At 47.6% G+C, this 27812-nt stretch overlaps 1 protein-coding gene across 1 annotated transcript in view; it reads left to right on the forward strand.

The window, feature by feature from the left end:
- The window catches only part of GATAD2A (GATA zinc finger domain containing 2A), a 75024-nt gene that overhangs the window by 12771 nt on the left and 34441 nt on the right, over positions 1-27812 (forward strand). The window contains exon 2 of the mRNA XM_033136534.1: positions 26052-26140. The gene's annotated coding sequence lies outside the window, so the exon portion shown is untranslated. The remainder of the gene's footprint in view (positions 1-26051; positions 26141-27812) is intronic.

Here is a 27812-nt window from a genome sequence, read left to right on the forward strand (position 1 = left end):
AGTGGGGCACGAGCAGGTTTGGGGCTGTGGCTAAAAGCCTCCTTATCTCCCCGGCCTCGTTGGGTTTGGAGTTTACGAAAGCTCCCAGCCCCTTTCCTTCGACTGGCAGGGTGGGGGAGGCGTGAGATTTTGCTTACTCGACTTCCTGGCAAATCGTCTTCCGAACCTTCGACGGTGGGTTTTGGGAGGAGGTAGACGTTAAGCAGCTGGCGAAGAACTTTTTCTTTAAAAAAAAAAAAAGGTTTCGTGTTCATAAAAACGTAAAAACTCGCCAGAAAGTGGGTTTTTCTTCTTTCTTTTGCGTGCTTCACCGAGGATGGAAGGGGCGCGGGGGGAGAACAGAGACAGGAAGCTGGAACTTATGTTTTGGAGGGGGCTTCCTCTTGACGATACACACTTTAATTTCCACTACTACGCTCTCTAATAGCCAGACTCGCAGGGTTCTGTAGCATTATCTGATAAAAACACCCAACGCGGCCTTTTGGGTGGGAAGGAGGGGGAAAAAGCTTGTTTCAAAAAGTTAGAGCCCTGTTTTTTCCTCTTTCCCCGGCCTTGCTTCTTCACTTCCTCTTCCTCCTCCTACCACCATCCCGCACTCCCTCCTTTCCCTCCCAGTTTGGGAAGAAGAGAGAGACTGGAGTTGAGTGGGGGCGGGGAGGCAGAGGGCGGCCGGAGCATTGCAATACAAAGCGTGGTTGAGAAAATAACTCCCCTCTGCCCCCCCCCCAAAAAAACACCAGTTGTTTTATTGGGTGTGAGGAGGGAGAGTATTTCTAAGGGGAGCTTGTAATCTCGTCTGCCTTAGGAGACAGGTCAGTGGGGTTCCGGGTGCGTCTGAAATGGCTTCCTTACTTTGGATGAGCAGGCCACTAGCTTTAGGGGGGGGGGAGAGGACATAGAGGGAGAGGTAAAAAAAATTCGGAGGGGAGGGGAGCTTGAGGACATAATTGCGTCTTCTCTTAGCACCTAAACCTGGCAGGTCGCCAGACAGGATTCTGTTCCAGAATAAAAGTCCCTCCTCAATCCTCCTGTTAGGGTGAAGATGATGATGGTGATGTGCTCGAGGGGTGGGACCTAAGCTTCCCCCTGTAGCCCGATTCGCCTTGCAGAGACCTTTTCTCATTCCTGCTTGCCCCCTCCCCCACCAGAAATCTTGCCCCACCCCTTCCTGGAGTTTTGCATTTATTTATTTATTCATTTATTTATTTAAATTTCCATTGAGCTCTGTCTCTGTGACTGTTTCCTTTCCCACTTCATGGGCCGGCCACTGTCGCGTCTTTTAATTCAGGTGGCTGCTCTCACTCTCTGTTTATAGGGGAGCACAGTGCTTCCTCTTCTCTTCTTTCCCGCACCCCCTCCAATCTCCCTTCTCAAAATATCATTCCTAATGGGCATTTATTTAAGCTGCAGAGAGGGAGGGGAATGGGGGGGGACCTGTGGCTCCTCTCCAGGTGTTATCTGATGCCAGAAGGCCACAGATGCTGCCCCTCTTAGTCTGCAGAGTCCCCACTGCTGTATATATACAGGGAGCTGCTTTCCATCAGGGAAGACTCTAGCCCAGTGCTTACCAAACTTGGGTCTCTGGTTGTTTTTGGACTATAACTCCCATCATCCCTAGCTAGCAAGACCAGTGGTCAGGGAAGATGGGAACTGTAGTCCAAAAACATCTGGATACCCAAGTTTGGGGAACATTTCTCTAGCCGAATCCATCTGTGAGTCATGCAGAATTCCAGGGGTTCGCCAGGATCTGCGTTTGGCCTTTGGGAATGAGGCACAGCGGAGACACTGGTGTCTCTAGGATATACAGCTTATTGACACAGATACACCACCCGAACCTATAATGGAGAGTTTCACAGCATTAACACCCCAAAAGAGTCTTGTTTCTCCCATAGCTGTGGCCTTTGATTCAGGCAAAAAGCTAAACGTTGTGCCCTGCCTTTTCCAGCCTGCAACCTTTTTTCTCCTCACAGCCAATTCTGAAACTCTACTTCAAAACTCTGCTTTTTCTTCAAAACTAATTCTGAGTTGAGGGAGGGACCCCCCCCCCCCTATTTTGCTTTCCTAATGGCTAATTACCTTCCTTTTGTCCATCACCCCAGGCAATTTCCTAGTCAGGAAATGTATTTTAACATTTACCCTGATTAAATTCTAACTCCTGCTGGACACAGGAATTTAGGGTGTCTAGCACCCACAAACATAACATTTTCCAGTGATAGCCAACATGCTGCCCTCCAGCTGTCTTTGAACTCGCAGCAACCATAGAATTGTAGATTTGGAAGGACCCCCGGGGTCATCTAGTCAAACCCCCTGCAAGGCAGGAATTCAGGGCAATGGTCAGGGAAGATGTTGGTGTTGGGTGTTTTGGTCCAGAGGCCACAGATGTTGTTCCCATCCCTGGAGCAGACAGAGGGATATTCATCTCCCTTAACACTAGGAGCATAGAAAGCTGACTTTAACTGAGTCATCTAACTCAGTGTTGTGCACACTGATTAGAAGCAGCTCTCTGGGGTTTCAGGAAGGGGCTCTTCCCAGCCATCACTGGGGTCTGAACCCGAGACCACCTGCATGAAAAGCAGGTGCGCTCTCACTGAATTGAGGTCCTTCCCAAAGAAGAGGGGTTGCCTAATTTGACAGGTTGGCAGTAGGTTCAAGAAGACCTTCAGAAAAACATTTTTGGGTATTTCTGTATTGCTTGAAAACCACCTTTGGATCATGTTGGCATGACAAGAGGGGCTTCCAAATTTGGAGAATGAGATACCCGGTAGTGTTGGATATATAAGCTAATCACCCAATTAGCTTATATATTAAATTAAACATGGGTTACAGGCACCACAGCAGTATGTGTAGGTGCCATTTTGCCCCCCAGTGGAGTTTATTCCTATTAATTTCATTTCTTTACTGGTTTATATTTTAAAGGAAAAAAAATCTCAAAGCTGTTTACATCATTAAATAAAACAATCCAGAATACAACAGATTCAAGCTTCAAGGAAAATATTTTGGATCCTTCTCTAAGTGACATTTTGCTTTCTCCATATTTAGTTCCCTGCTTAATTTATAGAGCTGCCTCATAGCAGAAAGACTCTAGGAAGCCAGTAGGGTCTAGTGGTTAGAGTGTTGGACTAGGACCTGAGAGATTAGGGTTCAAATCCTCACTCTTGTCGTATAGCTCGCCGGGTGATCTTGGAGTCAGTCATGGCATCTTCACCTACCTCACAGGGTCGTTGTAGGAATTAACTGAGGAGCAGCAGTGAACCATGTACTCCTTGGAGAAAAAGGTGGGAGATAATTGCAATAAGTAAGCTCTTCTGCTGACCTGCTTAAAGCAGCTGGAGGGGCCAGCCAGGTGGAGGGGGCCAGTCGCCAACCTGGCATCCAGATGGTCACAATTGAACCCGTGTCAGTCACAAAATGTGCCTGGCTAATTTCAAGCACTGGAAATAAATAAAGATAAATATGGGATTTATGCTGCCATTAAGATGGGGCGGTGGATGGCTAATTGGATGGCAGGCATGACCAATGGTCAGGGTAATGGGAGCTGGAGTCCGGACACTTCTGAAGGGAACCCTATAGATGTTCCCCGTCCCTGCTCCTGAGAATCAGCATTCCCTACGGCATGCAAGAGATGGAAGGATGCCTCTATTTAAAAGAGGAGAGCAGGGGATGCCTCTTAAATCAGAAATGGAGAATCTGTCACCCTCCTGATGTTGGGCTCCAGTATTAGAAACTCAGATATATAAGCTAGGTGCCATATAGCTCCTTAAACCATTCGCCAAAACTTGTATGTCTACTTGCCATTGTGGGTCAAGATTGCTCTTGAGTGTTATTTTTCCAGTGGTTGGACTGACTGATTGATTCTCAGTCAAACATCTAGCTAGTTCAGATGAAAACCTTGAGCTAGGTTGAGAACTGTGAGAACTTAAAGAAGAAAAGTCACTTGATCCAGGGAATGTCTGCATATCTATTGGCCTATTCCTACTTCTTTTTCTTAACCTAGGAATATTCTTCCCAACTGTGAGCAGGGCAGTGGGGTAAGAGAAAACAAGCAACAATTCACTAAACCGCTGTTTCCTGCTCAGGCTGCACAGAAAAAAAGCATTTTGGTTCCTGAAATGCATTCTGATTGTGCAGATAAAATAGAATTCTACAGGATGTGGTATTAGCGAGTGAAAACAGTCCAAATCCATTGATGCCCAGGCATGCACCTCCAGGTGGTGGAGATATCAGGTGCCATTGTGGCGTCCAGGCATCTTCACTTGGTTGCAAAAAATGCACCTGGCTAATTTCGAACACTGCTTGACAACATCATGCTGGCAGCTACCTCTGTGCTACATTGCAGAGTTATTATCACATGCGGACGACAGACAGAGACTGCTGCCAAGGAGTGGTATTCAGCTCCATATTACTCAGAGTAGACCCACTGAAACTTAATTGAATGCTGCCTTTGTGGTCTTGCTTGGAGTGTGTGACTGACTGCTGTTGGGAACAGGAGACTGGGTTACATAGAATTTTGGTTTGATCCAGCAGTTCTTCTTGCCCATGGATAATCCCTGTTAACATCCGGTGCCTCCTTTTAAGTCTCATGGCATGCAAGTGAGTTAGGTTTTCTTTCTTATTTGTGCCTTGAAGCAGCATGTCTTTGAAAGCTAGATCGCTGGGGTCATGCCACGGGGTAGGGTTTTTGGACTTCCTGACATTGCTAAGTGAATTCCTCTGCTGACTGTCCTCTCAGAGGCAGTAGAAGGAAGCTTTGGGCCTGATCCTGCGAGGCTTCTTCCCTGCACTTCAGTTTATCCTCTCATTTATTTATTTAAGAGTACTCTTATTCAGAAATAAGTCCTGTTCATGCTGATTGAACTGAAGACTCTCTCCCCCCCCCCCCACTGCCCCTTTTCAGAGCTTGCAGGGCCTGGGGTTGTGGCTTTTCACATTCTGGGGTTAAAAGCTATCATGCATGCAAATGCTCATGGTTTTTACTTTCGCTTTTGAGCTCTGTACTTCCCCTGCTCTTAAAAAAAAAAACAACCTGTGAAGGGGTGTGTGTGTTTAACTCTGAATGGGGTGGGGTGAGGTTTAACAGGCGGACAGGGGCATAGCAAGGTAAATTGGTACCCGGGGGCAAACAATTTTTTTGTCAACCCCCCCCCCCCCAGGCATGGGAAGGTCAGGTGGTACCTGGTGCGGAAAATTTCTTGTCGACCCCCCCATTGACCCCCCCCTGCAAAAATGGTTTTACGTTATTTCATATTTTCTTACAAAGGAATAATAACGGGTAATAATAAAAAAACTTATTTATATCCCGCCCTCCCCGGCCGAAGTCGGGCTCAGGGTGGCTAACATCAGGTACATAACATTGGTATAAAATCAAACAATAATTAAATGACCTCCTAAAAACATCTCAAAATCAAATTAAAGTCTAATTAGATGGCTTTCCACTGGGTTAGGGTTGGGAACAGTAAGTGTTCTCTGAACTGAAATTTCAGCCTTTATGACATAGGAAAACAGCCAAGTGAACGGCTATTTTGGTGGAGGAGGGTCAAGATATTAACTGATATGCATGAAATTTCATATATAGCTATATAATCCCTAGTATAGTAAGATAAGACCTTCGGAGCAGGCATTAAAATAATTGTTCCTTGATAATTTGTCACCCCCTCCATTATGGAACCCGGGGTGCCCCCCGCCCCCTTGCTACGCCCCTGCAGGCGGTCAAGGCAGGGTAAGACCCAAGTATTGCTAAAATGAGTCGCTCTCCCATAATTCAGTAGAAAAGGAAGGTGGCTTGATCCCAAGGGGGAGAGACAGAGGGAGAGGTCTGCAGCAATTGCGAAATAATAATTTCCAAGGGGGGGGGGTAACCCTGTTGTCTCCAGAAATAACAGGTTTTAAAACAGACAGGGGTGGTAAAAGTTGGCCTCTCTCTCGCACAGGATTTGTTGTAAGGCTAGCTTTCACTGGGGGCAAGAGCTAGTGTGGTGTAGGGCTAGGCGATATCTGGTTTTTAACATCGTGATATATCACCAGCTAAACATCACGATATACTGCTATATCACGGATGGAGCTGTGTAGAGCCATTGGCTGGCATCACAGTCTGTCCCGCATCGTGATTTTTGTTCAGCATGTGCACACATCATGATTTGCAATACATTGCCAGGTAAAAATAATGAAACCAATATCACAATATGGACTTCAAGCTGGTTTTGGATGATATATCAATATATCACCCAGCCCTGGTGTGGTGCAGTGATTAGAGTGTCAGACTTGGACCTGAGAGACCAGGGTTCGAATCCCCACTCAGCTGTGAAACTCACTGGGCCACAGACTGCTTCCAGGTAACCTACTTTGCAGGGTTGTTGTGGGGGTTAATTGAGGGAGAGGAAGAATCATGTGTGCCACCTTGAGCTCCTAGGAGAAAAAGGTGGGGTATAGATGCAATTAAAAACCAATAAATAAATACCACTGTGGGGAAAGAGCCATAGCTCAGACGTGGAGAACCTGCTTTGCAAGCAAAAGGTCCCAGGTTTTATCCCCGATGGCGTCTCCAGGTAGGGCTGGGGAAAACTTCCTCTCTGGAACCCTGGAGGGCAGCTGCCAGTCAGGGAAAGCCACACTGCTCTAGACGGACCCAGGGAGAGCTGCCCCCCCCCCGTGCATTCATAACTCTTGCAAGGTTTCCCCACAGTCTTGGCGTGAGTTTGCAGCTTGTTAGGAGCCAGGACGTCAGGGCTGGTAGGCTGGAGACCCAGGATGCCTTGAGCTCTCAGTTTCCCCTCGTGTTCCCGACACACACCCAGAATTCGGCCTGTTTCTCGCCTCTCCTTTTCCTGGGTCAGTGGGAGCATAAACTTCGCCTTCCCCGTGGCGATTGCAATCACCTGGCTGCACGGTGAAGATCTGCCGCCCACGCTACTTTTTTAAAAAAATTCCTGCTGCGAAGGCATCTTAACGTCTGGCTGCTGTGTGAACGGGCCAGGGGGGGGGAGGGGGGGGGAGGATGTTGCGTAGTCCTGTCACAGCATTGCATCAGCATCGCTGTGTACTTGGCAAACATCCCAACCCTTGGCTGTTTTTCAACATCTGGATCCTTAAGACGTCTCCTGGGAGTTTGAGTTGGAGGGGTGCGCAAGAAGGGTGGTTGCTGCAGGGAAGGAGGCACCTGCCCTTTGGGGAGGGGCATTTGGTGTTGTGTGCCCTCTTGCTCCCACCCCCCCGATGCACGTGGTTAACACACGGACACTCGGCCTCAATGGAATCCTTGAGCGGGTCTCATTTGTTCATTCATTCCTGGTAATATTTGGACAATGTTCCACAGATGTCTTGGAGCAACTTGCGAATTTAAGTGTCGGAGATAAATTCACGGGGGAACCGTGTTAGAAACTCTGATATATAAGCTAATTGCCAAATGACACCTTAAGCTTTGGTTGTGGTCGCCGCCACTGACTGTCTAGATGCTCTCCCCCCCAAAAAAATTATTACTATTATTAATTTCATTTCTATACCACTTTATATTATAAAGGGAAAAAATCTCAAAGCGATTTACAACACATTAAAGCATGAAATGAAACAATGCATAATGAAAGAAATTCAAGCTTCCAGCAATATATTTCAGGTCCTTCTCCATGGGACATTTTGGTTTCCTCAAATTTATTCAGTGACTTCATTTATAGCAGGCATGTCCAAAGTCCATTTTGGGGGACTACAGTAATCCAGCCTGTTGGCCGGTTTAATCTGCCCATGTGGCAGTTAATTTCCTGGGGTAAAATCCTTAAAAAAAAACCTCAACAACTTCAATCCTAAAGAAAGGTCAACAACTTTGGTTGACCCTTTGGTTGGCCCCCACGGCCCTTCACTTCACCAAATCTGGCCCTCTTTGAAAAATGTTTGGACACCACTGATTTATACAGCTGCCTCATAGCAGAAGGACTCTAGGTAGGCAGGGCGGAGTAGTGGCTAGAGCGCCGTACTAGGGAGAATTGAGAAATGAAGGCATCCTAGACCTCAAGCGTACATCATACTAGGACCTGGCAGATCAGGGTTCGAATCCCCACTTGGTCATGGAGCTCACTGCGTGACATTGGAGCCAGTCACAGCCTCTTAACCTACCTCGCAGGGTTGTCATAGGGAGTGTGAATCATGCACCACTTGGAGGGATATAAAGGCAGTTAAATGAGCTGTTCTGCTGACCTGCTTAAGAAAGCTGGAAGGGCCGGCTGGATGGAGATGTCTGTCGCCCGGAGATCTCCATGGGGTCGCAATTGGACCTGCGCCATTTGCAAATTGAGCCTAGTGCCTGGGGAATTTTGCACACTGGAGGAGAGAGGGGCGCTTTCAAGGGCTGCTGGGCACAATAGCTGTGCTCTGCCCACCTGTACAGTTGTGAAAACCAGAAGTGGGGAGAAGGGGAGAGTTGCTTTTGTGCTCAGGCTAGGCTTGCAGGCTTTGTAAAAGGGGCGTCTGGTTTGCCACCATGAGAACAGGATGCTGGACTGGATGTCCGCCCCCCCCCCCTTTGCACAGAGCTGCTTAGATCAGACCAGTGTTTCCTAAACTTGGGTACTCAGCAAATTTTTGGACTACAACTCCCATCATCCCTAGCTGGCGGGACCAGTGGTCAGGGATGATGGGAACTGTAGTCCAAAAAACAGCTGGAGACCCAAGTTTGGGAAATACTAGTTTAGACCAGTCCATGGAGAATTAAGGCTGCCAGTGACCATGGTGGCTGTGTTCTCCCTCCACTATGAGGCAAAAAAAAAGCCTCTCATACAGTTGTTGGAAACAAGTGGGGAGACCTTTTTGCTTTTAGTTCTTTCTTGCCAGCTTCCCTTTGGGGCATCTGGTTAGCCGTTGTGAGGACAGGATGCTGGGCTAGAGGGGATTCCTTCGGCCTGACTCAGTAGCTGCACTCTTTTTATCATTCTTACAAAATATGTTTTTTTAAAAAAAAAAACGATGCAGAGGAACAAATTGCAATTTTAAAAATTGCATATATTCCCTTTTCTTTACCTCTTTAGCAATTTTGTGTACATAGCAGTTCACAAAATGAAGTAAGCAAAGAAGGCAAACTCCTGTCCTGTTTGCAATCTTGAGTTCCTCCTTGAGGAAGGAGATGGGGAGGACAAGGCAGGCAGGCCGGCAAACACCTGCCCCAGGGGAATAGGAGCAAGTGGCAGGTTCAGTATTTAGGGTTCCTTGACGGTGGGACAGCCCTTGGCTACGTCATGCAGGCCTGGCATTCAGCATTGGCATGGTTCAGCACCAGCCATGTGCACCCACACCCCAGGAATCATAGAATCCTAGAGTTGGAAGAGACCACCAGGGCCATCCAGTCCAAGCCCCTGCCAAGCAGGAAACACCATCAAAGCATTCCTGACAGGTGGCTGTCAAGCCTCCGCTTAAAGACCTCCAAAGAAGGAGACTCCACCACACTCCTTGGCAGCAAATTCCACTGTCCAACAGCTCTTAATGTCAGGAAGTTCTTCCTAATGTTTAGGTGGAATCTTCTTTCTTGTAGTTTGAATCCATTGCTCCGTGTCCGCTTCTCTGGAGCAGCAGAAAACAACCTTTCTCCCCACTGGCAATAGCTTCCTAAACCTGTTCCTCTTTCTCACCACTGCAATATTATTATATATTATTATTATTATTCGCACTTGCCTGTTGCTTTGTCCCAAAGGCTTTGCAACAAGGTAAAATATGAAACGGGTAAAAATAAAGGAGAAGCCAATTTTTGGAAAGAAAGAAGAAAGCAACACATATGAAGCAAAAATACTGTATCTTTATTGATTTAAAAATCAAGGAGTTGATTTGCCACTCATTAGTGGCAGCCAGACTAACATTAGCACTCTTCTGGGCTTAAACTTTTGGAGTAAACAAAGTTGGAGCATCACGCTAGTAATAAAAGCTAACAACTAAAAATAAAAAAGGGCAAGAGGGGCAGATCTGTGTCTGATCAGCTATGGTTTATGATGCACGTTTACAGAACGCGTAAATCACGCTGCCTCTGCAATGTGCTGATCTTTGGAACCTACTGAGTATTGACGGCCTCTAAACGGTCATAATAGTTCTTGGTAGTTCATATGTGTTTTGTGTGCGCACGCACATGTTCTTGATAAAAAAAATTCAAAAATGAAAAAAACCTCGCCCCAGAATTACTGAAAATGCTTATCTGACCATATAGCAAAGTAAGGAAAACCTCGACCTAGTAAGAACTCAAGAAGACACCTGGTGGGTCAGCCCAGTGGCCCATCTGTCTAGTTCAACATCCTGTTCTTACAGCGACCACCTAGATGCCTGTTGGAAACACAGAGGAGCATTCGCCCCCCTCCCCAATCCCTTTGTTTTCTAGCAACTGGCATGCAGAAGTGCAGAGCGGAGCATAGCCCCCCTCATGTCTAGCAGCCACAAATAGCCTTTACCTCCATTAATTGCCACCCATAAGATGCACACCAATGTAGAGTATATTGTTATTAGTATTATTGTTTATCTGTCATGGATGATTTAGTTTATATTCCTGCACTGTAGTTGGTTGGACTGGATGACCCCTGGGGGTCCCTTTCAACTCTATGATTCTATCTCAGGTGTCAAAAGCCAGGGGTGAAGATCTCAAAAAGGCCAAGGGGAGTCTTAGTTTGGAGCCTAAAAGCTGACAGTGATGGCACCAGGCAGGCTTCCAGAGGGGAGAGTTCCTCAAAGGCTTTAAACCTTGGGTCTCTGGCTGTCTTTGGACTACAATTCCCATCATCCCTGACCACGGGTCCTCCTAGCTAGGGATGATGGGAGTTGCAGTCCAAAACCAGCTGGAGACCTAAGTTTGGGAAACTCTGCTCTAAACATCCAGCATGAAGCACTGACAAAGCTTAAGAGCTAAAACACAGCTTTAATGCCCTGTTTTCTCATCCGGTGCTGAAAATATAGTAACCATGACACCTCTCTTGCAGATTAGTTCAGAGAGTGTGGTCCCATTACTGACAAGGCCCTGCCGCTGATCCTCCTTCCACTCGACTTCAGGTGGTTTGAGTGCAGAGCCTCTGAGGCTGCTCTTTCTAACCCAACAGGTTCTTCAGGGAGCAGGGAGTTGTTTCAAGAAGCCTGGAACCCCGGAAGCCGCCTTTCTACTGAGTCAGACCACTGCTCCATCCAGCACTGTCAAGACCAATTGGCAGCAGCTGTCCAGGGATTTAGGCAACAGACATTCCCAGCGCACGGGGTTGAACCTGGGACCTCCTGCTTGCAGTAAGCTATAGGTGCTAGTCCTCATGGTCCTGAATAACGACCTAGTTTTAAATAGGAACCTGGAGAGCTGCTTTTGACTGAGACAGACCGCTGGTCTATCGAGCTCAGAATAATAATAATAATAATAATAATAATAATAATAATAATAATAATAATTTTATTATTTATACCCTGTCCCATCTGAGGATAGAGTTGGGAGGAGGCGGGTCATGCATACCACCTTGAGCTCCTGGGCATAGCTGTCAACCTTTCCCTTTTTTTGTGGGAAATTCCCTTATTATAGCATTGGGGAACAGCAGGGAGGGTTGACAGTTATGCTCCTGAGAGAAAAGGTGGAATACATAGATGTAATAATAATTATAACTGATAAAGTAATTTCTGTATGTTCTTTGCTTTTTATTTCAATCTTTATGGCGGTCAAACAGCAATTTTGGGAGGATGGGCATTTCTTAACTATGTCTACTCAGAAGTAGGTCCCATTGACTCTAATGCTGCTTACTCCCAGGTGTGTGGGGTTATGATTGCAGCCTGGGTCCACTCTGCTGGGGGGTCATGTGCTAATGTCATGGTGATGTCACTGCTCTGTGCAGCCAAGTGGACTGTGTGATGTCATTGGGAGGAAAACTCAGGGATTCTTTTCAAGGTACCTTGAGGGTGCTGTCCTCCCCCTCTTTTGGAAGTGGTGTACAAATAATCGCAGGAGCAATGGCAGACTCCCCCCCCCCTTTTTTTGGCCAATGCTGAAAATGTTAGCCAACAAACAGCGAGCTTCGGTGCACTTCGACATGCCAAGAACTCAATCCTATAGACATAATCGGATTATCAGAAGAAGCCCACGGCTGGATCAGACCCCAAGGGGGCCCATCCTGCCTTCACAGTGGGCCAGCCAGATCCCCGCAAAGGGAAGCCCACAAGCAAGACCTGAGAGCCACAGCAGCTCTCCCCAGTTACTGTTCCCAGAAACTGGTATTCAGTTTCCACTGACGGCCTTCTCCTCCCCCATGAATTCGTCTAATCCTCTTTTTCAAGCTGTCTGCAAGAACATCTGGATTTCCCAGTGGATCATGGCAAGGGGGGGCATGCAGCCCATGATCCCGTTTTCGCAGCAGCCAGCCAGATGCCCCCAATGGGCGACCCACAAGCGAGGTGAGCCATTGCTGGCTTTGCAAATGTTGCCCCTGCCCAGCAAAAGGCAGGAATCTTGAGCTACCTTTTGGGCAGCTGAGCATCATAAAATCTGTGGGTGGGGAGAGAGGGTAAGGGGGGGCTTGCATCTCGTTTGCTAGCTGACTTTGGTCCCCTCTGTGCCAAAAAATCAGGCAAATTGGCCAACCAGCAGGAAACCTTTTTTCTGGGCTAATTATGCTTTTCTCTCTCTCTCCCTCCCCTCCCCCACCTGCAGTCGCCAACCTCCTCTCTCTTTGTGGCTAAATTAAGAACTTCACTTTCCTGTTAATGACACCTTTCAATGCCTCTCCCTCCAACTCTTCTTTCTTGCTTTCTTCTCCCTGCTTTTTAAGGACCCTTTCCCCTCCCAAAAAAATATACAAGAGCTGCAAATGTACCAAGCTAGGGGCCGCAGCAAAACTTTGCAACAAACAAACAAACAAACAAAGCCTGCCTGTCTGCAGTGTGTGTGTGTAAAAACACAATAATAATTATAGGGGGGGGGTGTCTATTGTGCCTCTTGAAATGGTGTCCGCCAAGCTAAGGTCCCCAAGGTGGTTGCTTGGCAACCGCAGGAGTTCTCAGGCGACTCCCTCTTGAGAAATTTAGAAAGTCAGAAAAAGGGCCGCGATGCCTCCAGAAGGGCCAGGCCTCATGAAGCTGGCTATGCATGCATCCTGCTGCTACTGTAGCTCTGTTAATTCTCCTTTGCTTTAAAACAATTGCAGAAGTGTCCGGTGTGGGTGGAGGGGGGGGGACAGCGGTTTCCTATCGCACAGTGGATTTGCTGGGAGAAATGATCAGACAGCGGATCTTGGTTTGCATTCAGTAGTGCGGGAAATGTTGTTTTTGTTGTTTGATTTTTTATTTATTTATTTAAGTGCATTTGTAAGAATTATGATTGTCCCTGGTGATTAGGGCATTTCTCCAGCGGCTTTTCGTCGGTGGGCAAGCTTACAAACACGCTGCCTCCTTGTCTTTCATCACGTCACAAGAAAGATAACTATTCCCTGTATAGGGAAGTTTTAATGTTTTATTATGCTTTTATATTTGTTGGAAGTTGCCCAGTGTGGCTGGGGAAGCCAAGTCAGATGGGCAGGGTACTAATATATTATATATATTATATTATATTATATTATATTATATTATATTATATTATATTATATTATATTATATTATATTATATTACAATATAATATAACCTGCGCTTCAGCCAAAAAAAAGGTTCCTGGAGTGGCTTACATAAAACCAAGGCTTGCAATTTAAAAAAATAAATAAAAACACGACATGCAAGGCAAAAGGGACAGGGAGGGCAGAGGAAAAAAGCAAACCCGGGCACCAATTCCCACACAGTAGTTTCTTAGAATGGCCGGCTGGCATAGAAGCAGTCCAGGGGCGGGAGGTGCTCAGTGGAGCTGGTCTTTCAGCAGTTGCTGGTGGAGAGGGTCCTGCTTCTTAATCTCCCCCTCGGAGGCAGCCTGATGGGATGGCTGCTGCCTGGTGACCGTTGTGGGAAAGGAGCCTGGTCTTTTTAATGTTGGCAGGACTCTCATTTCATCTGGGTCTTCTCTCCTGCATGCGCCTAGCTTACGTGTCTGACTTTCTCACACTGCTTCGAAGGGCCTGCTGGGCTTTCCCGATGTCCCGCTTTATAAGGGGCTTAGACAAATACATGGAGGGGGTCTAGGGATGTGGGACATAGTACAGAATTAGAATCATGGGGAAAGTGTTATACTTTCAGGGAAAACTTAATGCAAATGATATACCTGACACCAAGTTAAGTTGGCGAAGGTGCATAAATCTGCGTCAAACATCGGATGGAAATGTGAAGAAGTAGAAGACATGTGATAGATGTGTAAAGTGGCTGACGACTTTTGGGAGATGATCTATAACGAGATAAAAAAGATATTTAAGGCAATTCTCCCAGAAAGTCCAGAAGCCTCTTTATTAGGGATAATGGGAACTGATTCCCCTTCAAAAACCAGGTAAATCTATTTCTTTATGCAGCAACGGCAGCTCGAACGTTATACGCACAAAAATGGCGGGGAGAAGCGGTGCCCACGAAAGAGGAGTGGCAGTTGGAAGTGGCTAGTTTGACTTGTAAAATTAGATATAAAAAGGAGACTGGCTTTGATGAGGATTTGAAAATGTTTGTAGATTATTTAAAAACTCAGTGTAAACGTGTTAAGACGCAAATAAGATCTGACTGAGAACAGCAGTGGGAACAACGGTAGAGTTTTGTGTTTTGTGGTTTTCTTTGGTTTTTGTAGAAGCGAAGGCATGGAGCAACTAATATGCAGCACAAGTTGAAATTTTGGGGAAACCATGGAGGGGAGGGAGGGGAAGTCCTAGGCTGACCGACTGATTGCAAAGCCTGAAATGTTGTTCGATTATTGTTTATCTTTTAACAAATTCTGTAAATCGAATTAATAAGAGAAATACATGGAGAGGTCTCTCAGGGGCTAGGTTCTCCCTCCACTGTCTGAGGCAGTCTGCCTCCGAACAATGCTGGTGGCTCTTGTGCCCCAGTCCTCCTTGTGGCCTTCTCATTGGGGGCACCTGGTTGGCGAGGACGGGGAGGGCTGCACTAGATGGGCCCCCTTTGGCCAGATCCAGCTGCAGGGCACTCCATATCGAGCCCCCGCCAAAACACTTATTTCCAGGCGTCTTCAACCCCCTCCCCTTAAAAGAAATGATTATGATCTCATCAGGGCGAACCATTTTTCATTTCCAGATGGTTTTTTAAAAAAAAAAAAATTCCTCCTCTCTTTTGCAGCAAGTGAACCAACTTCTTCCTGTGCTATACACACACACACACACACACACACTATTTACACGCCTTTAGTGAAGGGACGCGGGTGGCGCTGTGGGTTAAACCACAGAGCCTAGGGCTTACCGATCAGAAGGTTGGCGGTTCGAATCCCCGCAATGACGGGGTGAGCTCCTGTTGCTCGGTCCCAGCTCCTGCCAACCTAGCAGTTCGAAAGCACGTCAGAGTGCAAGTAGATAAATAGGTACCGCTCCGGCAGGAAGGTAAACGGCGTTTCCATGGGCTGCTCTGGTTCGCCAGAAGCGGCTTTGTCATGCTGGCCACATGACCCAGAAGTTGTACGCCGGCTCCCTCGGCCAATAAAGCGAGATGAGCGCCGCAACCCCAGAGTCGTTCATAACTGGACCTAATGGTCAGGGGTACCTTTACCTTTACCTATTGAAGGGAAGGATGTCAAACTTTTGGGTTTGTTTTTTTCTCTGTTTCTGATGTGGTGGTAGGTGAGGCTGGCACGGGGAGGGGGGGGACGATGACTTTTTTTGTTTTGCTTTAGGAGGAGGTGATCGCAGCTCCATTCTCTCTTTTTCACACACACAGAAACACTCACAGGCCCCCGTACACACACCAGGCCCAAAGAAGTGGGTGTGGCTCTGCTATATTAAGTTCTGGGCTGGTGCCAGCATACTGTTGTGGTGACCATTTTAAGGCCTTCTCCTTGTGCAATCCACTGGGGAACCGGGAGTGAAAACTCCTGCTGTCTCTGAAAGCCAAGGATGCCGAGGGAAAGCTCTGGCTGCCATTACGAGGGGCTTGCTGGGATGAGAGCGAGTTGCCTCTCTATTAGAGCTGGGCGATACCTGCTTTTCAACATCGCGATATATCACCAGCCAAACATCACGATACACTGATATATCACAAAGTCTGAAATAAGGATGGAGCTGTGTAGATGCATTGGGTGGCTTCACAGTTTTCCCCACATTGTGATTTTTGCATAGTGCTGCACGCACACACACGCGTGCACACACACACACACATATCATGATTCATGATAGATTGCCAGGTCAAGAATTATGAAGCCAATATCATGATAGGGACTTCAAACTGGTTTCCCCCCCCCCTAAAAAATAATGTTAAAAATTAGGGGGCATCTTATAGACGGAAAAACACGCTATCTCTCCCACCCCTAGCCAGAGGTGTCTTTTGGGACTGAACCTGGAGCCTTGTGTGTACACCTGTGCCCCTTCCCTAAAAATCTTCCCTAAAGATTGCAGTCCTCATGGCAACAAATAAAGAGCCACTGCCAGTCAGTGTGGGCAACATGAGTATAGGGTGGCTTGCTGTGGAAATCAGCTCTATTCGGAACATTGAGCACTGAAATACTTCGCAGCTCAGTGGCAGAGTAATGCTTTGTATTCGGATGGCTCCTGGTTCAATCTCCAGCATTTCCAGGAAGAGCTGGGAAAGGCAGTTTCCTGGAACCCTGGAGAGCAGTGCTAGAAACTCAGATATATATATAAGCTAATTGCCAGATGGCACCTTTAACCTGGGTTGTGGTCACCACAGCAGAATGTCTATTTGCCATCCCCCCCCCCTGTTGTTGTTGTTGTTCAGTTCATTTCTATGCTGCTTTATATTTTAAAGGAGAAACCTCAAAGCGGTTTGCAGCGCATTAAAACATCAGATAAAACAATCCAAAATAAAGCAAATTCAGGCTCCCAGTAAGATACTTCAGATCCTTCTCTAAGTGGCATTTAGCTTTCCCCTTATTTATTTATTTATCTACCTACTTAATTTATATACAGTGGTGCCCCGCTAGATGAAAATAATTCGTTCTACGAGTGTCTTCGCAGAGCGAATTTTTCGTCTAGTGAAGCGGCAATGCAGCGCGGAGGTTTTCGCGCCGATTTTTTTTTTTTTCCGTCTTGCAAGGCAGCCCCATTGACTTTTTCGTCTTACGGGGCAGCCTTCCGCTAGCGAATGCCGTTCGTCTAGCGAGGCATTCATCTAGCGGGGCACCACTGTAGGTGCCCCATAGCAAAAGTACTCTAGGAAGCAAGTGTGGTATAGTGATTTGGGTCAGACTAGGACTAGGAGATCAGGGTTCAAATCCGCACGCAGTCATGAAGCTCACTGCTTGACCGTAGGCCATTCACAGGGTCATCGTAGGGAGGGTGAATCATGCACCCCTTGGAGAAAAAGGTGGGAGAATAAGGTCATAAATAAGCTCTGCTGGTTACCTGCTTTAGAAAGCTGGAGGACCCAGCCAGGTGGAGACGCCGGTCAGTGTAGAAATTCTGATGGCGCCAGTGGGACTGACCCGATAAAAGGCAGCTTCTGATGTTCTTACTGTATGCTCTGATGGATCATCACCTAACTTTTCAGCATATGGTGGGACCCTCCTAGATTTTAAGAGCAGGCTTTCTGTTTCAGTCGGGTGGAAGGGAGGCACAAGATCCAGCATCCTACCGGTACTTCTCTCTGAAGTTCATCAGATGCTTCCACAAAGCCAATTAAGGAGAGCTGGACAGTCAGTGTCTCTCCCACCTTTTGATGTTCTGGGGGTATATTTCCTTGTCACATGAAGGTTCTGTTTATTTAGTAGCCTGTCTTACAATTTTTATAAACAGTTGGCAGCTACTGAATCGGCATTCAGTAAGATGAAATGGAAAAAAGAACCCAAACTCAACAAGTACAGTTTCTACAATTGCACAGTTATCGCTTGCTTCAAGGAAAGGGGGGACTTAAATGCAAAATCCTTCAGTAGCTGCTGAAAACACTGAGACCCTGTCTTGATTTCAGCTGGTAACTTGATTCCAGAGGCCTGGGGCTGCCATTGTGGCTAATAGCACAGAATACCGACCCTCCCTCCCTCCCTCCCCTGGCTGCACATACTACATTTGTCATTTGTGGCCTTGGAAGGGAGAAATTCAACACCACTTTGTAAATCTGGGATTGTGAACCTCAGCCCCTGAGGGGCCAAATTAACCCCCCCCCCAAGCCTCTGTGTCTGCCCCTTGAAACTTGCCCCAGGCCACACCCCTCCACAGCCTCCCTCTGCACTCCCCCCCCCCCAAAGTGCTTTGGGTTTTTTTAGTGTAGAGAAAAGGCGAGAAAGAGGTAAGACTGTTGGAAGTTTATGAAATTATGCACGGCATAGGGGAAGTGGATAGGGAGAAGTTTTCCTCTCTCATGGGTATCAACGGGAGCTGAACATTGGAAGATTCAGGACCATCCTCCTTCACGCAGTGCAGAGCTAAACTGTGGAACTCACTGTTGCAGGAGACAGTGATGGATGCCAGCCTGGATGGCCTTAAAAGAGAATGAGACTGTCATACTGGAGGTGGAAGAAGCAGGTCATCAATGGTTTCCAGCCACGATGCCTATGCTCTTCCTCTATGGTCGGAGGCAGTAATTGATTCCAAATTCCAGTTGCTTGAAACCATGTGCTCAGGCCCTGCTTGAGGGTTCCCCACAGGCTCCTGGTTGGCTACTGTGAGAACCAGTGTCCAAAATTAGCCAGGTGCCAAGCACAATTTTCACCTGGATATCGGCCACTTGCGACCAATCGATGGTCTGGTTGCCAGGATGGCGCCTGATGTCTCCACCATCTAAAGGTGCGTGCCTGGAGATCCTCAGACTTGGGATGTTTTCACACACTAATACCCCACCCTGTAGAATTCTATCCATTATATTTTATCTGCACTATCAGAAAGAATCTCAGGAACCAAAATGCTTTCTTTGTGCAGCCTGGAAGAGGTCGGAATAGGCCAATAGTTATGTGGACCTTCCCTGGATCAAGTTAAATCTCCTCTTTTAAGTTCTCAAAGCTCTTAACCAGGCATAGGCAAACTCTGCCCTCCAGATGTTTTGGGGCTACAACTCCCATCATCCCTGACCACTGGTCCTGTTAGCTAGGGATGATGGGAGTTGTAGTCCCAAAACATCGGGAGGGCAGAGTTTGCCTATGCCTTCTCTTAACACAGCTCAAGGTTGTCCTCTGAACTAACCAGATGTTTAACTGAGAATCAGTTTACAGGTACCGGTAGGTAGCAGTGTTGGTCTGCCAAAGTCAAAACAAAATTTAAAAATTCCTTCCAGTAGCACCTTAGAGACCAACTAAGTTTGTTATTGGTATGAGCTTTCATGTGCATGCACACGAAAGTTCATACCAATAACAAACTTACCGGTAGTTGGTCTCTAAGGTGCTACTGGAAGGAATTTTTAAATTTTGTTTTGAGAATCAATTGCAGTCAGTCTGTCCTTTGAAAAATAAGACTTGAGAGCCGTCTTGCCCCAAAATGGCAACTAGACATTCTGTTTTGGCGATTGCGACCTCGGTTTAAGGAGCCATTTAAGAGTCCTGGAGGAGGAGGAGGCTATGCTCTATCTTCACAGTTGGGAGAGAGTACAGTAAGTGCTTCTGAATACCAGTTACTGGAAACCACAGGAGGGGAGAGTTGTCTTTGCTTGCTTGTGGGCATCCCATTGGGGCATGTGGCTGGCCACTGTGATGACAAGATGCAGGACTAGGTGGGTCTCCTTTGGGTCTGATCCAGCTGCAGGGAGGGATTGTCTGCAAACACTTACTGCTCCTACAAAGTTTTGCAAAGCTGTTGCAACAGGTAATTTACTCTTGGGCCTAGCCCTTTAAAACAAACAAACAAAATAAGCAAACCACAATTAACCTGTATCTCTCTTTCCCACCCCCACCCCCTGTCTCAAAGTGCTTTGTTTGAAACTTATGAGAAATTCCCTCTTGGCACCATAAGTTGGGGTCTCTCCGCAGCTTTCTGTGAAATATTAAAGCATGGCTGTCTAGGGGGGGTGTGGGGTGTGTGTGTCACAGTTTTGTATGGCAGAACCAGCATGGCGTTCGGTCTCTCCATTTCCAGGAGGACAGTGGCCTTCATTTTCCTGCTTATTGCCTTTCATGGCCATCTGGTTAGACCCTGTCTGGGGTTCTTTCGGCTTGTGACAAGCCACCCTGCTAGATGGACCCTTCAGTCTGCTTAGCAGATCTGTGTTTTACAGTGGTACCTCTGGTTACGTACTTAATTCGTTCCGGAGGTCTGTTCTTAACCTGAAACTGTTCTTAACCTGAAGCTTAACCACTTTAGCTAATGGGGCCTCCTGCTGCCGCTGCTCCGCCAGAGCACAATTTCTGTTCTTATCTTGAAGCAAAGTTCTTAACCTGAAGTGTTATTTCTGGGTTAGTGTAGTCTGTAACCTGAGGTACCACTGTATTCTGTGGTGGCTGTTGTGGAGCCTCCATGTTGAAGAGCAGTCTTATCTCTTGAGTTCCAGGAGCTGGAGACCAAAAATACCAGGGAAGGCTGTTGCCTTTGCAGCCTGTTTCTGGGTTTCCCTGAGTTGGGCTGGTTGGAGGATGTGGGGACTTGGTCTGATCCAGCAGAACCTCCGTGGTTAGAGGCAGTCTATCCAGAGCCACTCAGCATTCTTATGAATGTTGAAGGGACCACCTCAACTAACGATAGCCCCAGCCAGGGTATGGCAGGGCATATAGGCAGCAAAATAATCACTCCCTGCCCTGGATGTCCTAAGGAGGAAGGGCAGCGGTAGAGCATCTGCTTTGCATGCAGAAGGTCTCAGGTTCAGTCCCTAGCAACTCCACTTAGGGCTGGAAATGTCTCCTGTTTGAAACCCTGGAGAGCTGCTGCCAGTCAGTGCAGACAGTACTGAGCCCAATGGACCATTGACTCAGCTTAAGACAGCTTCCTGTTTAGGGAGAGTCTGTAGCTCATTGGTAGAGAACCTGCTTTGCATTCCCTGTCTGAAACCCGAGAGAGGTGCTGCCAGCCAGTGTAAACAGTACTGGTCAGCAGGGGCAGCTTCTTTCACTCCCAGTAGAGTCAGCACTTTATTCAGAACGATGAGGACATGGAATCCTACTTTATTTACAGCGGAAGTGGCAGAGCATCTGCTTTAAAGGCAGGAGGTCCTGGGTTCAAACCCAGGTGAGGACTGGGAACTTCCCCTGTTGCTGCCAGTCAGTGTAGGCTATCCCGAGAGCCAGATGGGCTGGACACAAAGCGGCTCCCCCCCCCCCGAGTTCCCATTTGGGGTCCTCCGTGCGAAAGCGAAGCAGGTTCTCCTGGGACTCTGAGCGCACTCTGCTCTCCTTAACCCCCAATAAATCCCAAGCGGGCACCATCCCCTAGAGCTGACTTTTGCAGAACAGCAGCAAGAATAAACCCCCCAGTAGTGGCTGGCTGTCTTGTCTGGGAGTGGGGCGGGATCCCCCCCCCTGCCGTGCCAATGGCACACGCAGGATCCATTTCCAAACCCCTTCCTGTGCCACAAACACACTTTGCTTTTGTGCATAATGGCACCGGGCGCATGGGGGACTTAATCTTGCCTTCGCATCCTGCCTCTCTTAAGACGGTCCCTTCTCTCCCTCCCTCCCTCCCTCCCTCACTTCAGAGTCCTAAGGTCATTCCTGCAACTGCCCCGGAAGCTTAAAACCAGCTTACAAGAGGGGCACAACCGCCAGCCTCCTTTTATTGGCTCCCTGAAGAGGCGAAGGAGAGCTTCTTCCCGGGAGTCTGATCCCTGACTTTTATTTCTTTCTTTCCCCCCTTCTCCTCCTCTTTTCGGAAACGCCCACTGGAGAAACAGCTCCCAGCTTCTCCTCGGGATGCCAGACACTTTTTCCGTGCCTAGGTAACACCCCGTTCCGTGGGATGGGGTGCTGGGCTTGCTTGCTCCTTCCTCTTCATTCCCTTCTGCACCCCAAAGCCGGGGAACGGCTGGACCCCTTTTCCTCTTCCTCTCTCTCGTTAGCAAATCACCCCCCCCCAAAAAAAGGCGGTTTCGTAGGGGGGGGGAAGTTGCGTGAGAGAAGTTGACTCGGAGTTTGCCGGGAAACAGGAGGGGGGAACCTACAGAAAGCCGGGCAGCTGGTGATTTCTTCTTTGCAAAGCCACATGTGAGTGGAAGGGGACCAGATACCGAAACATTGCACCCAATATATACAGTATATACTGGGGGGTAGGTGTGGGTGTGTACACACACACACACACACATATGCGCCACTATGCCTCGCGCTTCCTGTTTCAACCACAACAGAACCTTTCAGGATTCACAACTTCCACCCTTCCAGAATCCTAAGGGGTACAAAGGTTTTTAAGTGGGGGTGGGGAGGTGTTGTTGTTGAAAAACAGTGTTTTCGGTCTCCTGCTACTTTGGGGGCGTTTCTGGGGGGGGGGCAAAGTTGTTCCAACTCTAGTTTCAAAATCCTATGCAGTTGGGGGTTTGTGTCAGCTCTGCTCAAGGAGAGGCTCGTTTGTGTTGTTGTTCTGGTTTTTTTGTTTGTTTTAAATTAGAAGAGCAAGGCTTCGTGCAATAATAAAATAATCCGTGGCCCGGTATAAAGGGTGAGATGCGTTCCTCGGTTTCTCTCTTCTCCTACAGCTGTGGGGGAGGGGACTTGTGTCCTAGCCCAAGTTTCTGATGTGGGAGGGAGAGTTAATTTATTCAAGTGGTTTTTCAAGCCTATCCTTGGATCCCTACGGGCCAGGAATTTGTGTTTCCTTGCTTAAAATGTGTTTTTTTGTGGGGTGGGGTGGATGTATGAATTCAGAGCCCCTCCAGTATTGGGTTTCTGTAATATACCTGTCCATTGCCCCGACCTGTAACTTGCTGGTTTGCAGATGTGTGCTTGAGAATTATTCAAGTGAGCATTTGGGTTATGTGCCTTGGATGCTGAAATAATTCAGTCAGTAGAGCATGAGACTCTTATTCTCAGGGTTGTGGGTTCAAGCCCCACATTGGGCAAAGAGATTCTTGCATTGCAGGGGGTTAGACTAGATGACCCTTGTGGTCCCTTCCAGATCTACAATTCTGTGATTCTATGATACTTACCATATGTGCAGCAGAGTAGGACCCTGGGCCCATCTATAGCCCAGAGGTGTGTCCCTCCATATAGACCAAGGATGGAGGAACATTTGGGGTGCTCTGGATGTTGCTGGGCTCTACCTCCCACCTATCATCCCCCCTGATCAGTGCCCATGCTCTGCAGTAGAACAGCTGCTTTGCATGTAGAAGGTCTCGGGTCCTCTGGGGTTGGGAGAAGACCTCTCTTGACCCGAATGCCTCAAGAGCCCACCATCAGTCAGAGTAGACCACAAGGGTGGGGGGCCTCAGGTTCAAGGGCCAGACACCTCTCTCCAGCCCTCTATGTGCGGCCCTTGAGACCCCCCCCCCAGCCCTGCTTTGCACCTTTGTTTGCCTGGCTGGGGTATGTCCTTGAACTCTGCAGCAGCTTGGTGTAGCGATTAGGGTGTTGGGCTAGTACAAGGGTTCAAATCCCTGCTTGGCCAGGAAATTCGCTGGGTGACCTTGCTCCAGTCGCTACCTCTCAGCCTAACCTACCCCACAGGGTTGATGTTTGAATTATACAGTGAGGGGGGGGGTAGTATTTGATCCCCTGCTAAATTTGCCCTCTGACGAAGAAATGACCAGTCCATAATTTTAATGCTAGGTTTATTGTAGCTGTGAAAGACAGAATAGCAACAGGAAAACCCCCAGAAACCCAGAAGACAAAAGTCAGAGATTGGTGTGCATTATAATGGTGTGAAATAAGTATTTGATCCCCTTTCAGCCAGCCAGATGTCAGGCTACCTGGTATCTTCACTGTATGTAACGAGCTGAGATTAGAAGCACCTGCTGTAAGGGAGAGGTCTTACCTGTAATCCCAACTCGTTACAGTACCTATACAAACGTCACCTGTGGACAGAAGCAATCAATCCAGCAGATTCCAAAGTAGCCACCATGACCAAGACCAAAGAGCTGTCCAAGGACAAGATTGTAGACCTGCACAAGGCTGGACTGGGCTACAAGACTATTGCCAAGCAGCTTGGTGAGAAGGTGACAACAGTTGGTGCAATAATTCACAAATGGAAGAAACACAAAATAACTGTCAACCTCCCTTGGTCTGAGGCTCCATGCAAGATCTCATCTCGTGGAGTTGTAATGATGAGAACGGTGATGAAGCAGCCCAGAACTACACGAGGGGAGCTTGTCAATGATCTCAGGGCAGCTGGGACCATAGTCACCATGAAAACAGTTGGTAACACACTACACCGTGAAGGACTGAGATCTTGCAGAGCCCGCAGGTCCTCTTGCTCAAGACAGCACATGTACAGGCCCGTCTGCAGTTTGCCAGTGCACATCTGAATTACCCAGAGGAGAACTGGGTGAACGTGTTGTGGTCAGATGAGACCAAAATCGAGCTCTTTGGCATCAACTCAACTCGCCGTGTTTGGAGGAGGAGGAATGCTGCCTACGACCCCAAGAACACCATCCCCACCATCAAACATGGAGGGGGACATATTATGCTTTGGAGGTGTTTTTCTGCTAAGGAGACAGGACACCTTCACCGCATCGAAGGGACGATGGATGGGACCATGTATTGTCAAATCTTGGGTGAGCAACTCCTTCCCTCAGCCAGGGCACTGAAAATGGGTTGAGGATGGGTATTCCAGCATGACAATGACCCAAAAGGAATGGCTCAAGAAGAAGCACATTAAGGTCCTGGAGTGGCCTAGCCAGTCTCCAGACCTTAATCCCATCGAAAATCTGTGGAGGGAGCTGAAGGTTCAAGTAGCTACAATCATCCTCAAAATCTTACTGACTTGGAGAGGATCTGCAAAGAGGAGTGGGACAAAATACCTCCTGAGATGTGTGCAAACCTGGTGGCCACGTACAAGAAACGTCTGACCTCTGTAACTGCCAACAAGGGTTTTGCCACCAAGTACTAAGTCATCTTTTGCAAAGGGATCAAATACTTATTTCACTCATTATAATGCACACCAATCTCTGACTTTTGTCAAATTTTACAGGGGATCACTGTAAATGCCGGGGGGGGGGGCGGAACTATGTACACCAGCTTGAGCTGCTTGCAGGAAAAGGTGGGGGTGTAAAGGCAATTAATAATAATATCTTCGTTTGAATAGAACAGGGTTTTCCAAACTTGGGTCTCCAGCTGTTTTTGGACTACAACTCTCATCATCCCTACCTAGCAGGACCAGTGGTCTGGGATGATGTGAATTGTAGTCTGAAAACAGCAGGACACTCAAGTTTGGGAAATCCTGGAATGCAGGATAGAAAGGGGGTAGAAACCCTCAGAAGGGAATGTGGCCTTTTGACTGGGAGGCCTGGAACAAACTAAGGTGGGGAAGCTCCGGATGGTGTGGGGATCACAAGTTCCATCATCGTCCCTGATCGTTGGTCATGCCGCCTGTCAGTGTCCCAGCAATTCCCGCAAGGCCTCAGGCATTCCCAAATCCTGCTCTTTAACAACCCCACCTGTCCACCTCGGTCGAAGGCAGCTTCAAATGAGAACAGCTCTGCAGCTCACGCTTTTTATTTCAGCAGGGTACTCGTATCTCTGCATCAGAGTGTTAATTGGACTGCTTTTGTTTTGATTGTGTATTTTGTCTTTTCATATTGTGCTTTTATGTTGTAACCACCCTGAGACTGGTGGGTATAGGGCAGTATACAAAACAAACAAACAAACAGGGAACATGTTGAGTTCATGTTCCACCCCTTCTTTTTTTTAAAAAAAGGGGGGGAAAGCCAGTGGCTATCAGCCACAATGGCTATCTTCTCTCTCCGCTGTCATGGTCAGTAAATACTTCTGAATGCCATTGCTGGGGATCACAAGCAGGGAGAGTTGGTTGCTCTGGTCCTCCTTGTAGGCACCTGGCTGGCTGCTGTGAGGACAGGATACTGGACTAGATGGGCCCCCTTTGGCCAAATCCAGCAGGGATCAGGTTATGGTTTTTAAGGTCTACAAACCTCTTGTTTAAATCTCTGCCTGCCCAACCAGTAACCCAGTACACCTTTTTCTCTTTTGCCTTCTCCCTAGGTTTCTCGTAGTTGGGATCCCCCTCCCAAAAACAACCTTCGGAAGGACTGAGCAGACCTTTCCTGGGAACCCATGAACGGCTGGGACAGGTAGGAGCTTCCTGTCTTGTGTGACTTGGAGGGTTGAGCCCAGCAATAGTCAAACTCGGAGCGGATCCACAGAAACTGGAATGTGGAGCTCACTCCTCCCAGGAGGCAGGAATGGCCACCAACTTGGATGGCTTTAAAACAAGATTGGACAGATTCGTGGAGAAGGAGGAGGAGGCAATCAGTGGCTGCTAGCCACGGTCGGAGGCAGCAAATGTTTCCGAATAGCAGTTGTTGGAAGCAGCAGGAGACAAGAGGGGCCCGTGTGTTCGAATCCGACTTAGGGTTTCCCACAATGGGCATCTGGTAGACAACTGTGGGAAGAGGATGATGGACTAGATGGGCCACTGGCCTGATCCAGCAGGCTATTCTTGTTTTCTTACTGACAGCCTTGACTGTGTAAGATCCATTAATTTCAGTGGGTCTTCCCTGAGGAGAAGTTAGTTGGTGGCAACCCTTGAGGAGGAGGAGGAGGATTTTAAGATGTCATGTGGCCTGGTGTCTGGAAAAAAGAAAAATGATAAGAATTGGTTCTGGCGACTAAACCTGGACTCTCCCGTTTTGTTTTGTTTTCCAAGGCAAGGTACCACAGTTGCTGGAGGGCAATCTGCAGGGACCAGCCCTAGCTTCTGGTTCCCCCAGAAACTTTAAGCTGCCCTGATAAAGGACTTAGGCCCCAAATGTAAGAATCAGCCTGCTGGATCAGGCCATGGGCTCATCTAGTCCAGCATCCTGTTCTCACAGTGGCCAACCAGATGTTCACTATGGGAAACCCAAAGCAGCACCCGAGTGCAACAGTAGCAGGCTTCGAAATTAACCAGGCACATTTTGCACCTGGCTTTTGACCACTTGCGACCAAGTGAAGTTGCCAGGATGCTGCCTGACATCTCCACCATCTGAAGGTGTTTTCCTGGAGATCCTTGGACCTGGACTGTTTTCACACACTAATACCCAACCCTGTAGAATTCTGTCCATTATATTTTATCTGTACAATCGGAATGAATTTCAGGAACCAAAATGCTTTTTCAGTGCAGCCTGAGCAGGAGCAATGAACAGTGTTATAATGAATTGTTAAAACAAAACAAAAAATCCATCCAGTAGCACCTTAGAGACCAACTTGGCCTGAAGGAGTACTTCCAACACCTGTGTATCTGAAGAAGTGTGCATGCACACCAAAGCTCATATCAAGAACAAACTTAGTTGGTCTCTAAGGTGCTACTGGAAGGAATTTTTTAATTTTTAATTTTGTTTTGACTATGGCAGACCAACACGGCTACCTACCTATAGTGAATTGTTGTCACTTGTTTTTGCTTCCCCCACTGCCCTGCTCAGAGTTGGGAAGAATATTCCTACATCATGAATGGTCTGAGTAACCATTAAGAAAAAGAGGTCGGAATAGGCCAGCATATATGTGAACTGGATAAAGTGACTTTCCTTCTTGTAAGTTCTCAAAACTCTTAACCTAGCTCAAGGTTGTCCTCTGAACTAGCCAGATGTTTAACTGAGAATCAATCACAGTCAGTCCATCATTTGGAAAATAAGACTTTAGAGCCGACTTACCCCAAAATGGCAACTGGACATTTCGTTTTGGCGACTGTGACCTTGGTCTACGGAGCCATTTGGCTCCTAGCTTATATATCTGAGTTTCTAACACTGAACAGCAGCAACTCTCCCC

Source organism: Lacerta agilis, chromosome 18, assembly GCF_009819535.1.
Source record: "Lacerta agilis isolate rLacAgi1 chromosome 18, rLacAgi1.pri, whole genome shotgun sequence".
NCBI lineage: Eukaryota > Metazoa > Chordata > Lepidosauria > Squamata > Lacertidae > Lacerta > Lacerta agilis.